Below are 13271 nucleotides of genomic sequence, written 5' to 3' on the forward strand. Positions count from 1 at the left end.
TAAATAAATCTAGGCCGTCTTGTTCTTATTGCAAATTGGATTAGTTTTGGTCACTAAATTGTGATTGTTGTTCGTATCGTTATATATTGTAGAACCTTAACGGTTTGTCCTTTTGTTTTGTTTTCCTCCGTTGCAAGGATGTTTAAGAAAAAGACTTTACCGATGTCTTTTGTGATAAAACCCCATACCTGACGGATTGTGCAGGTTGTGGAGCCAAAAATATTCACAAGGCGACATGTGGATTTTTCACAAAAGAAGACAAAACTACCCTTGGAGCATACCGGGATCCTTACGCGCAAGCAACGGACAATTATCCCTCAACCAAGTCAAAAGTGCCCAAAATAGATATCAACTTAAAACCTAATTTATTCATATATTTCCTATTTCATTATTTAGCTAATCAATTAGCTAAATACTATACTTATTCCATAATTCCTAAAACATTACTTTAGTCTAAAGAAAGCATTGCAATTGGCACTGTTCTTTACTGTTCATTATTTTTGGACCCCAATTTCACTCTATTTACGGACTTGCCATTCACTAAGGATTTCGGCTGGGCTTTTTTCTTTTCAGATTTAGTTGTATGGGCTTTTGCGGGTTTGGGCTGTGACTGGGTTGGTGGGTTTTGTTTGTGGTTGGGTTTTTCGGATGGATGGCGACACGGGCAGGCCTAGCCTGCAACGATGCCAGCGAGAAGAGATGGAAGGTGTCGTGTGATGCGAGAGAGAGAAGAGAGAGAGGAGTCGTCCGATGGCAGAGAGAAGAAAGAGGGGTCGTGCGATGCCAGAGAGAAGAGAGAGCAGGACTCCTGGAAGGAAAAATTGGAGGAGAGAGGGAGGGGTAGGATGAGCAAAGCAATAGGTAGGGCTGCCCGGAATTTGGCTTTTCTTTTTTCTCGATGAGGTATGCTTAGAGAAGCGGTGAGGCATGAAGGGACGCCCAAACCGAGGGTTGGTTTCAGAGATTTGGTTCCAGCTGGAAGCTATCTCTGCAAGCATTGATGAGGATTTCTCCCAACTGGCAGCTTGAATTCCTTTCAAAGCTAAGTGTCCATTTTGAACCGAATTTTCCCTTATTTCACTGTTTCTGGTTTGAACCTGCTTAGAAACCTATTTGTTTTCCTGCTTTGTTTTCTGTCTGGTTCTGGTTCGGTTATTCAACTTTTAGTTGGGAGTGCAAGATATTTTTTAAATTATTAAATTGGGACAGAAAAACAGATATTTTGTGCTGCTTTCTTCACTGTCTGATAATACCACTTGCTCTTCCTTTCTCTTTTTCTTCCTGTTGTGTTGGTCTTTCAGTATTATAGCTTCTCTGCAGAAATCAAACTGTATGCAATTTGCTCCTTTTTGTTCATTACCCTATTATTTGGTTCCTCTTTTTTTTGTTCATGGCTTATTGTTTTTTGTTGTGGTGATGACCGTGTGAATTAAATACTCAGTTATCCATTCCTCTAAAATACATGATGCGTCTGATTCTTTTTCGTTCACAGATGATGGTGCATGGTTGAGGTTTATATGCTATCCCTCTGTTGGTTGTTTTATGATTGTAATTTTTTGTTTTAAAACGTGTATGTTGTGTGTGATGTACAAATTAGAGCAGAGGTTTGTACATGCGGTTTTAAATTGAGGGGGAGCCATAATTTTGTTATCAGAAAAAAATTTGATTGAGGTTTCATCTGGTTGTGTTACGGTTGCACAATCTGTGGTTCGCAGCGACTGTGATCATTTCCTGACAAATGTATGGAGCTGTGTTCTTTTTGTTGGGGAATTATGGTTGGTGATATTAACAATGGATTGAGTCTTTCTGTTTGGTATGATTATATCGTTGAACAAGCATGGTTTTAAAGTGGATGCAGATGACAATTTTGTTTGCACGAGAAAATGGTTGAGTTAGTGGTTTTTAATCGTTTAATTGTTGTGCCTTTGCTATGATCCCTGTTCCAGCGGTGTTTGATTGGCGCAAATAGATTTTCATTGTTGTTTCTCAGCTGTTATTTTCGTTGCTGTTCTGTGAGTTAGTGTTAATGGCTTTGCTGTGTTTGCGATTTTCAGGAACTTGGATCGTTGGACATAGCACTTGGCCCTTTGGCTTTTGAGGTATATTTATTTGCGGTTGTTATGGTGGAATGTGCAATCGTTATGTCTTAAGTTGAGCCTGGTTCTTTAATAAAAACAACCAAATGTATTGACTTTTGCATGTGTTTTGCGTGAGAACACCAAGTTGTGATGTGTTCGTCGTTGTAAACATTATCAGCAACTTTGGCTTTTCATGTGTTCGCATGGTAAAAACGGCTAATATATTGAGTTTGAAAATAAGGGTTTGGGGTTCGCTATCTTTCCATATGTATAATTTTACCCCATTTTTCGTTTCTTTATAATTTCAATTATCTTTCAGCAACCTAATCACTAAGCTTATTAAATTCATTGACCAGGTGATTTTGGATTCAATCCAGAAGTTCCTATTTCTCAGATTGGTGTTGTCTGTTCCTTTGTGGTAGTGAGATTGGTAAATCATTGCATTTTACTAAAGTATTTGACCTGCGTGTTCTGAACTTTTGAGCTCATTTCGTCTCTAAAATGTCCTCTTGGAGCTCTTACTGTGATTGTTCTTCTATTTCTTTTATTCAAAATGTTTTACATTTCTCATTTAATTGGTGTGCCATGCCCTACTTCAGTTTGTATTTTTTTTTTTTTTCGGTTATCATTTGCCATCTCACTTCAGTTTTAAGTGGTCATTTCACCTTAGTTTATTAGACCACAAAAGATGTTATTATGAGACCATTATATTGTAATTGATTCTGATGACGGAGGTTTATCGGAGATGAAGGCTAATGCTTAAGCTTTCAGTGGTTAATATCTCTTGAAACTTTTGATTTCATTTATCTTATTGACCTTTTCTCTCTTTTTTTTTTCTCTCAACAGTTGGGATGAGTGGGTAGGGTTGGATCGTCTGATGAAAAACACTGACGAGAATAAGAAGAAGCACGAGTACCTCAACCAGAAACAGGGAACAGACAAGAATGCAAAGCTAATACACACAACACATACTAAACCAAAAAGTTATCATGGTTGGGTTTATCATCTTTTAACATTTCTTTTGTTGTTGCCCAATCATGAAATTTGGATTTATTCTTGAATGTTAGATGTAGGGTGTGGAATTCTAGCATGTGACATGAACCATCCTATTTTTCGGCGAGCTTTGGGGTTTAACGGTCCTACCCTTCATAGGGGTAAATATAATGGATATGGGATACTGAAAAAGTAACAAGGTAGTTAACTAATTTACCAACATGCATTCTTCATTTACGATCATAACTTGAATACGGTTCTTGAATTAGGATGCCAAGTGGTTAGGTACTGAAAATATATCCTGTTATATTAACTTCTCTTGCAATTTGAAAGTGTATATAATCTGCATTGTTCTTACTGTTGGTATGAAATTATGTGCAGCGTCAAGAGGGAAGAAGCGAAAGAATGACTCTGTCTGTAAGGTATACCTCCGGGTCATTATACATATCTCTCTGTTCATATTATTTCCTTTTCATTCTTGCTAAATTATTGGGTTATTATATTTGTGTACAGATATTAGTGTATTTGTTAATTGGATTTCGATAATTGGAGTTCAAATATTACATTGTTATAAAGATACCAATTTCTCATATGATTGCAATTTGCATGTAGATATGTGTTATCTGATTCAATCACAAAATTTGTATCCCTTTAGCTAATAGTGTGTTCATTTGCTGAACTGGGTTGGCTTTAGTTTTAGGTTTTATTATGCGGTACGCAGTGGGTCAATTCTTGAACATATTCTCAATTTAGAATGAGAGAAACTAATGATTCTTCTGAATGAAAATGTTTTAGATGGGTTTCTGTAATGCGAATTTCGTGAGGCTCATAACGCTGATTTGATTCTCTCATAAGAAAGGATCTCCTCTCTGGCTTTCTGGGCCAAGTCATCGAAGCTCTCTCTGTAAGTAATTTCTCACCCTTTTCTTCATCCCGTCGTAGTAAAATCGGATTTCTTTGGTTAAATTGAATGCGCCAATCAGTTCATTTGCTTTCAATTTCTTAATTCTCTGCTTGGTTGCTGGGAAAGTGTGGGAAAAATGATTTAAATTTACTTCCTTTTATGTTTCCGACTTCAATCTTCGTAGTAATTGTACCTAAATGAGCTGACTTTTGTTACAGTTTTTGTGGAATTCCATCTTCTCTCTGTTATCTGATTGATCTAATTGATTTAAAATGTATATAAAAAGTGACTTGATTTTTGTTTTTTGCTCTGTTGACTTATGAACTGTTTAATTGGATTCATTATTGAAAAAGCTGATTTTTTATTTTATTTTATATTTATTTATTATTTTTTTCTTTTTAAAGAAAAATGATTCTTGAATGCACAATGTTGATGGGTTTTTATTGCCCATCTCAAAGACTGATAAATTCACTTTTGGGGGAACATACATGCCTAGCATTTTTTTCCTGTGCTGATTTGAGCTGCAAATGTATGAGGGTTGGTCTGAATTGACGAGCATAGATTTTGCGTATGCACATGTATACTAATTTAGGATTTTGAGCATTGTGGTGGTATGATCTCATGATAAAATGTCCAAGAATATATGATTTTTTATTCTTTTGATTCAGTATCATGACTCAATTGCAAAGCACTAAACATTGTAGTTAAATACTTGCATGCTAATGGTTTGGTGTAATGGTAACTCATTTAGAGAGAGAAAGTGGCAGCAGTAGTGGGGAAGGAAGAAGGACTATTCATGTTTCTGTTATCATTTCTGCCATTCGAAGCTCTGGGGGTTTGGCTTTGGCTCCGTTAGCTGTTGAGGTAATTATTAATTTGCAATTTTTTTTTCAGTATTCGGTGAGTTTGATCATATGGGTTTCACTACTCAACCCTTCTCTACCATTACGAACAGGTTCACTTTTTAGGGTCGGTAATTTTGTGGTTTGAAAATTATGTGTTAGAAGTGTAAGTTTGGGCTTAGAAATGGGTTTTCTGTTAAAATTTCATTTTTGTGATTTTGGGGGCTTTGTTTCAAGCAATCTCATCCCTTTAATCAGACTTTTTCCAAATTTTATTGGTGGGTGTTGGGTGCTTTTGAATTTGGTGAAATTTGTGATTTTTCAGTGCTTCAATGATGTTTTGGAATGATTGGTATTTTGGTGTCAAATGCAACTAATTATGTGGATCTTCATTTGATGATTCATTTCTTTCACTCAGTGTGTCAAGAAATGAGTTCAACCATGGATTCGTATACATTGAAGTCCACATCAGATTTGTCTGCTCTCTGACCTGATTGAGTGAGGGATGAGTGCAGGGAGAATATGACGGAAATTGAGGAGGAAGCCCATGCTTGCAGAGAGTTAGTGAGATCTGAAGCCCATGCCTGGATGAACTCATTTAATTTGAGCACACAGAGCTCAAATCTGGTGTTCAAAAATAAGGCGGAGGCCACAAAGTTCTCATATTTAATTTTCATGGGCCGTGCAAAAAAATTTTGGACTTTTTGTGATCCCACAACCCCTCCCCCACATATAATTGGCTTTAAAGGGTTCAGGGTTCTATTCTTTTATTATTTGTTTCTCTCTTTTGGACCAAAAGGCAGATTTTGTTCATTATTTCAAAGTATTATTATTATTTTTAGAAATTTGAAAGATTGTTTCAAACATTGATATATAAACGCAGTGCAATTTGGCATATCAAATCAACCTGCAGCTTCCTTGGGACTCTAATTCTTAGGTGAGTTCTTCTGTTTCTCATTTTATTGATGCTTTTTTGTTTTCCTTTCATCTAGGTTCTGTAATTTTCATATAGTTTTTTGTTCTTTTGATGCATTTGCTACTGTGATCTTCTAACTGCTGAAGTTTATAGAGCATTTCAGTTAGATGTTATTATTAAAGATTGCAGCTTTGAGCTTTTTTTCTCCTTGAATTTTACTGTTTGATTCTTGGGTGTGTTTATTTTTCTTGCTCAACAATTTTTTCTAATGCCATCAGCTGTGATGGTTAATATTCTGAATTCATCGACTTTGATATGATTAGACTATTGCAATTAAGCATTTTGATTAGATTTCAGCAAACAACATAAGATTAGCGTGCTGGAATTCAATAAGATAGAAGCTAATAGAACACTTTGATATGCAGGAATGCTCGACAATTGGTCTTATTAATGGTTGTCTTCCAGAGGAATTAAAGAAGGTACCTTTTATATGTAGCTTCTGAATGGGGGAATTCAATGTCTTATATTGTCAAATATAATGTTATTGTGTATGTATTTACTTTGCATAAACTTGGTCTCACTTTTGATTGAATTGTTGTAGTTCTTGGTATAAGGAGCTATAGCTCCATTGAAGAAGTGAGAGGCATACGACAATATTTCTTCAGTCTGGTATGTCATTTTAACGATTGGAATTCCACAATTTGATTAGTTTTGATAATTTCCGGAAGAAGAAGAAGGCCGTGTGTCCAAGTTTTAAAAAGCACACTTTGTAATGCTTCAAAATTTCATGCTTTTTTCAGGAATTCAGACAGGCAGGATGCAGATACTTCTGACTTTATCAAGGTTAGTGAATTATGTGGTTTCTCCACGGGGTGCAGTTTTATTGGTGCTACTGTTACGTCTCTCATTATTATTAGCTTTTCTTTCTCTTTGTTCATATTTTTGTCTTCGAGGATGAATCATTGGAAGCATAATATGTTTTTGCATCATGCTTTTCTTTTTCCCACTAAAGTGGCATCAATAGTTATTATATTCCTCCTCTACAAACCTCTTTATACGAACAACTGATGGACTTTACGGTGTACAAGCAAACTGGTTATGAGAGTATTAAGTGGGTTTCTATAAGACAAGGTGATAGATTAGCAAGTCTGAACTCAGTTTCTTCCTACTAATTGTGCAATGTCTTTACATGTTAGCTTAGTTGAATGTATATAAAAGTCAAGCTGCTTATCTTATCGACCTCATTCACTCATGTGCCTTTCTGTTCATTCGTGATTGTGTTGAATTTATTCAGGTTAAATGTGTCTTATTCATGTAGTTACGCCTGAAACAGTGGTTCTCGCCGCAACGCGCGGGCTTATTTTCTAGTTCCTTCTAAAATAATGATAAATAGCTAATTAATGGGTTAATTAGCTAATTATTCCCTTAATTAGCATTTAGACCTTTCACTTTACCCTAACTCCCACAAAAGGGGCCGGCTATCCCCATTTCAAAACCTCATCCATCACCTTTTCTGCCATTTTTCACCATTTCTTCCTTTTTATTAGCCAATAAATTCCATAACCACAAAAGCATTTCCTTTTATGTTTAATTAGCCAATTAATTGGCTAATTAAACCAAAACAAAACCTAAAACCCTACTAAGTGCCCGGCCATCCTTTCCTCTCCTATAAATTGGTTCCCATTTTCACCAAACACTAATTCCAACACTTTGGCAAAAATCCCAAAATTCTCTAAACACTATTTCTCTCTAAATTCTAACTTTGGCATCGGAGGTTCTTCGGCCAAAGCCCCCCACATTCATCGTGGGCGCGTGAGGCTCTTGGCCTAAACCTAAGGTGTTAATTGTTTTGAAGGTGCAAAATTGTCCAAGATCAAGGAGGAAGAAATTTGCATCCACAAATTGGTGCTTTCATTGAGAGTTGAAATCCACACTCGTAGAAGACTCTCGCACAAAAAGGTTTTTTCTTTATTTTCTAGTCCATTTGAATATTTTTCATACGTTCTTATTATTGGAATTTTTTACTTGCAAAGTTTCTTTGATAAAACGTATAAGCAAAATATAATGGCTAGAAATTTAGAAAATTCCACAAGTGAAAATTCTAATGTTCAAGAAATGGGATTGCGGAGATCCGTGAGGCTAAATGCGACAATAACAGCACCACCACCACGAGTTTCCACCATGGGAACCACCACAATAGCTACCTCGGTAGCCACCCGTGGCGAGGTCCATGGTGCCTTCACCACGGCTCGAGCCGTGCCATCCAAGGCTCACGGCCCAAGTCGTGTCATCCAAGTTTGCACGGGCCTGGGCCCAAGCCTCGCATTCGCATGCATCACATACTAAGCAGCTTGTTCCCGCCAAGCAACATGCTCTCGCCAAGCAATCCACTCTCGTGACCCAGCCTGCTCCCGACGAGCAACCCACTCTCGTGGTCCAGCCTGCTTCCGTTGAGCAGCCTACTCCCGTGGCCCAGCCTGCTCCCGTCGAGCAGCCCACTCTCACGGCCCAACCTGCTCCTGCCGAGCAGCCTGCTCCCAATGAGCAGCCCACTCTCGTGGCCCAGCCAGCTCTAGTCGAGCAACCCACTCTCACGGCCCAACCTGCTCTCGTGGCCCAGCCTGCTCCCGTGGCCCAGCCTGCTCCCGTGGCTTTCCAAGCAGCCCAAGTCGGCCCAAGACTATCTCAACCATCCGGACCTACCATCGAGCTGGGGGCATTCTCACCATATTTTTTAACGGACATTTCCCAACTCAAATCTCCCGCCCGGAGTCTACCACCTTTCCACTGCCCGATGAGGCGCATTCCTTCCAAGCTCTTCAAATCCAAATGGCGAACAACACTTGTCTCGACAAGTCATAGAGTTGACGAGCGCCCTTGCACAACAGACAACCTTGGTGAATCAACTTTTGCAACGCATCGGAATCCAACGTGCCCCGGACGAGGTATCCCGAAGTAGGATAAGGGCAGACAGACATTTCCAGCAGCGTCCCGGCAAGCAGCCACGAGCCGAACGTTTGGGCAGTGTACATTCCAGTCTTAGCGCGTGGAGGAGCATGCACTCTCGACTAGGCCCACAGATGAGCATACATTCACAGTTGGGGTCATACTCCGATAGTCAACATGAGCAACCTTCCGGGAAAAGTGTCCATTCGCGGCTAAGCCCATAAGAAGCATCTTTCACCTCACATCAGAGTAGGCAGCACGACGGACAGAGAGAAGCAGTCACTCAATCCAGCTTAAGTTCAACCAGCAGCCTGCGAAGAACTTGCTCGCCTGCTAGAAACACACCACATACATTGCATCCGCGGCATAGACGAGCCAAACACATGGAAGAGCAGCCTAGACCAGTAAGTCATGGCTGGGGGCAGTCGAGAGCTCCGCTACCCCAATAAAGGCAAATTCAGGAAGAAGTAGAGAGACTCTTGACCAAGCGATTGCATGATTTCCAACGCAACGAGGTCATCGATGAGGCACTACGACGGAACATGACCAATATAAGTAGGTCACCCTTCACGGATGAGATCGAGCAGGCAGAGCCTCCATGTGAGTTCAGCATGCCACATTTCACATCTTTCAAATGAGATGAAGACCTGGAGAGACACTTAAAGCGCTACTGAAGCGCAATGATCCTTTATCGAAACAATGATGATCTCATGTGCAAGATATTCGCCACCACTCTACAAGGCGAGGCGCAAGATTGGTTCTACACCCTGCCGCCACAATCCATCCGGAATTTCTACGAACTTTCTTTGGTTTTCACCAAAGAATATTCATCCTATCGCTCGATTAAAAAGAAGTCTGACCGTTTGTTCGACGTCAAGAAGAACCCAAAGGAGTCGCTTCGCTACTATGTGAGGAGGTTCAAAGTAGAGAAGGCAAAAATAGTCGGATGCAACGACTCAATAGCTAGAGCAGCCTTCCAAAAAGGACTTCCAGTAGACCACCCGCTATTCGAAAAATTGATCATGAAAGAAGATCTAACTCTAGCATACTCTTTTGCTTTGGCAGAGAAGCATGCACTTTGGGATGAGGCTCGCCAATGCACATTCAAGGACTTGAGGAGGTACCCGACATCACATTCCTAGAAGCAGCAGAGGACTTATTCGCATGTTTGACGGTATTTAAAGTAGCAATAAGCTCTACCATCATGCGAGAAGAGCTGGGGGCTCGACTACATGTATTCTACAGTTCAAAAGCTTTCCTCGATGCTATTAAAAATTCAAAAGCTAACTTTTGCGATAATTGTTGTAACCTAAAAGCTTAAGTTTTACCTGCAAACACAAGTAGTCATCATCGTGACGCACTATTTTGCTGAATCCAAACCGACGACGATAAAGGCGTAGACCCTAGCAGATGCAAAGTTTTCTGACTAACGCAACAACTCGGCCCAACGATGCCCCGAAGGCAGCCGAGCACACTTTAGCCACACCTGCTCCCTCAGTGGAGATTTCTGACGTTTGCATGTCGACGGCGCATCCAACTACGAAGGCTCGTGAGCAGCCGTGGTTCTTGCCACCCGAGACGTTTCAATGCTCAAGCAGGCGATCACTCTAAGCTTCAAAACATCAAACAACAAAGCAGAGTACAAAGCCCCACTAGCAGGCTTTCGAATGACAAAAGACTTGGTGGTGAAAAAGCTTTTAATTCATTCCGAAGTCCTAGCTAATCACCAGCCAGACTACTAGGGGCAAAGGCATAATGATCGTGGCAACCGACTACTTCACCAATAAGAAAAGAAAATGGCCAGACGAACTCCAAGGATGTCTATGGGCATATCGTACAACCAAAAGACGAGCAACCGAAAGGAGATGACCACAAGCTTAGATCTGGCAGAAGAGAGGCGCGCACAGACTATCATTCGCATCGCAGCCTACCAGCATCAGCTCATCTCCAGCTACAACAAAAGGGCCAAGATCCGGCAGTTCCAGCCTGGAGAATTGGTCATAAGAAAAACCTTCATCACTGCCAGCAGAAAAGGCTCCAAAAATATGAATCCTATCTGGGAAAGTCCGTACAAGATCAGCATAGTAGGTGGCAAGAACAATTACACCCTCGCCACCATAAAACGACAAAAAGATCGAAAAACAGTGGAAAGCCTACAATCTGAGGAAGTACCATGGGTGACCTCTTGCTACATTAAAGCCCGAAGACTCAAGCAGCTCGACGGGCACTACCTCACCAACCGAGGATTATCCAGTTGTTATGCAGTTCTTACCTTACATCTAAGTTCTCGTTTGTTTAACTCATTTTTCAATGAGGAATTCAGAAGTAATCACGACTTGGCTTGGCTGCATGCTTACAACAACTGATCACTTATGCACTTCAAAAGAAGACCGCGCCCTTCTTAGGGATTTACCGCAGGAATTGCCCCCCCCCCCCCGAGGGACCAACCATGCTCTCCAGTGCGAGAGGGTAAACTAATTGCTCTCCAACGCGATAGGGTAAACCAATTCCCCGACACCCACATGGGTCAGCTCTCCAAGAACAGGAGGATAAACTCTACACTCCGAATATCCAGACGTGGATGAGCTGGGCTGCCCTAGTATAACTAGATGCACGATGGCTTGCGCCGGGATTCCTAGAAGTAGCCGCAATGGTCTTTTTTAAGGCTTAGCTAACTGAAGGATTTTGGGTCTTTTGGCCTAATCCGTGGGGAACCGGGCCCTAGAGACGGAGAGGGCACATTACGCAGTACATTCGATGGATGGCTGCCCTGGAATCCTAAAGCTGCTACCGAGTGCACTAAGGTAGCCTACGGATTTCGTAAGACTGCCTACGGTTTGCCCTTCGAACAGTAAAACTGTTCTAGACTTTTACAACCGCACATTCTTGTGAAAGGTTAAACAAGCTAGCACACATATATGAAGTTTTATCCACTGCCGACATGCTACGTAGTCGATAAGCTTCACCTCTGCCAAGCGCAGAACAACCTACACCAAGTCCTAAAGTGTTGTGATACTTGTTACGCAACCTACGGAATTGGAGAAACTCAAGGTTAACAGCCTAGTGGTTATGCGGACTTGTCTGCTTCTGTAAGTAAGGCATCCGGCTGCCAACCCAATGGCTAACAACTTTGCAAAGTTCTATACCAACACCTACGGCTGCATAGGCTACGCGAGCTTGTCTGCTTATAAAAAAGTAGCATGCTTGCCACTGGTCTATCAAGTCTAAAGGTTAGGGCATGAACAAAAGAAGCAAAAATGAAGAAAAGCTAAGGAAAACATGTTTATAAACAACTAGTAAAGGCCAAATGAGTTCAAGCAAAATAAAAGCTACAAGGAAAAACAAAGAAAATCTTAAAGGCTACCTAGATGACTACACTTTAGCAACCTGGACATCCCACGACTATTCGGTCGCCACACCTTCAGCAGCCGTGAAGCTCTTAGCAGCGGCATCATCCCCGACTGCTCCAGCCTGGGCACCAACTTCTCCAACTACTTCACCAATACCAACATGGACGCGCTGCAGCTCATCCACTTCTTTCTTCAAACTTTCGTTGATCTTCAGTACACCTTGAAGTTCCAACACTTGGGGTTCAAGCTTATCGACGATTCTCTTGAAGTGGATCACTTGATTATAAGCAGCAATCAACTTTTCATCCTTTGCATAAGCAGCGAAAAAAGTCTTTGGTTTTTTCTCAGCCGGCATCTCTTGAGCAGGCAGGGAAGATCCCTTTTTCCACCTTCACTTGCAGCAGGATCCACAACGGTGATTAGACGAGCCAATGCATCCGCCTTAATCCTATTCACCTCTTATTTTGGAGCAGCCTACGTTTCTCCTGACGAAGAGAGTTAAAGTAGCCAACGCCATTCGTGGTACCCAGCAGGGGAGTTCAACCCAACATTCCAGCAGCTCATGAGGCCTACAACCTTTTCATTTCTCTCAATCACCTACCTAGCTCGCGTCATGTCCAAAAGCCCAAAAAGACATGAGCCATGTGACTCGCCTAGCACTGCGCCACAGCGCCCGTGGCCCCAGCCATACAAGCTGCCCTTGGTTCTAGCCAAGTCGAGCAGCTTAAAGCAGTGGTCCCTGCCACAATACCTCCTTGGCCCATGCCAGCCGACGTGCCGTACCACCCCGACGGCTGCCCCGAGGTAGCACCATCTAAGAAGAAGAGAAGGAAAATTAATTTTTTCTTACCTCAGTGCGGCACGAAAAAGACGAAGAAAGCAACGAAAGACGGTCCTTTGCACGGGCAAGATGTAGAAAATTGCTAGAGGAGGGGGAACAAATATCCTCTAAGCTATCTCTCTCTTGTAAGCTATCTCTCTCTTGTAGGGTAGAATAAATCGCTCTCCAAAGTTGATTTAATAACCCACTTAAGGTGGACTTAAATAGGCTTTGAGAGAAATTTATTTCTCTTTCCTAGAAGAATCTAATTTCCTATTAAAGAGAGAATCTACATCAAAATAGGAAGCAATCCTAAGTTTCCTAAAGCAAAAAGATCTCTACACATGCTGCCCTTTTCTGCGAACAGCCCAACAGGTGTGGGGGCATTTGTGGAGCCAAAAATATTCACAAGGCGACATGTG

At 41.2% G+C, this 13271-nt stretch overlaps 1 long non-coding RNA gene across 5 annotated transcripts; it reads left to right on the forward strand.

Moving 5' to 3' along the window:
- The first annotated feature begins 522 nt into the window (after nucleotides 1–522).
- On the forward strand, nucleotides 523–6970 carry LOC103443208 (uncharacterized). 5 transcript variants are annotated; one of them, XR_011583440.1, is made up of 10 exons: nucleotides 523–2099; nucleotides 2435–2508; nucleotides 2925–3070; nucleotides 3453–3493; nucleotides 3867–3975; nucleotides 4727–4839; nucleotides 5236–5754; nucleotides 6159–6212; nucleotides 6335–6402; nucleotides 6534–6970. It is a non-coding gene; the product is annotated as an uncharacterized lncRNA (long non-coding RNA). The 5 variants fall into 5 exon arrangements; XR_011583439.1 differs by lacking the exon at nucleotides 2435–2508 and adding an exon at nucleotides 3146–3271; XR_011583436.1 differs by lacking the exon at nucleotides 2435–2508.
- The last annotated feature ends 6301 nt before the right edge of the window (nucleotides 6971–13271 follow it).

This window comes from Malus domestica, chromosome 01 (genome assembly GCF_042453785.1).
Source record: "Malus domestica chromosome 01, GDT2T_hap1".
In the NCBI taxonomy this organism is placed as follows: domain Eukaryota; kingdom Viridiplantae; phylum Streptophyta; class Magnoliopsida; order Rosales; family Rosaceae; genus Malus; species Malus domestica.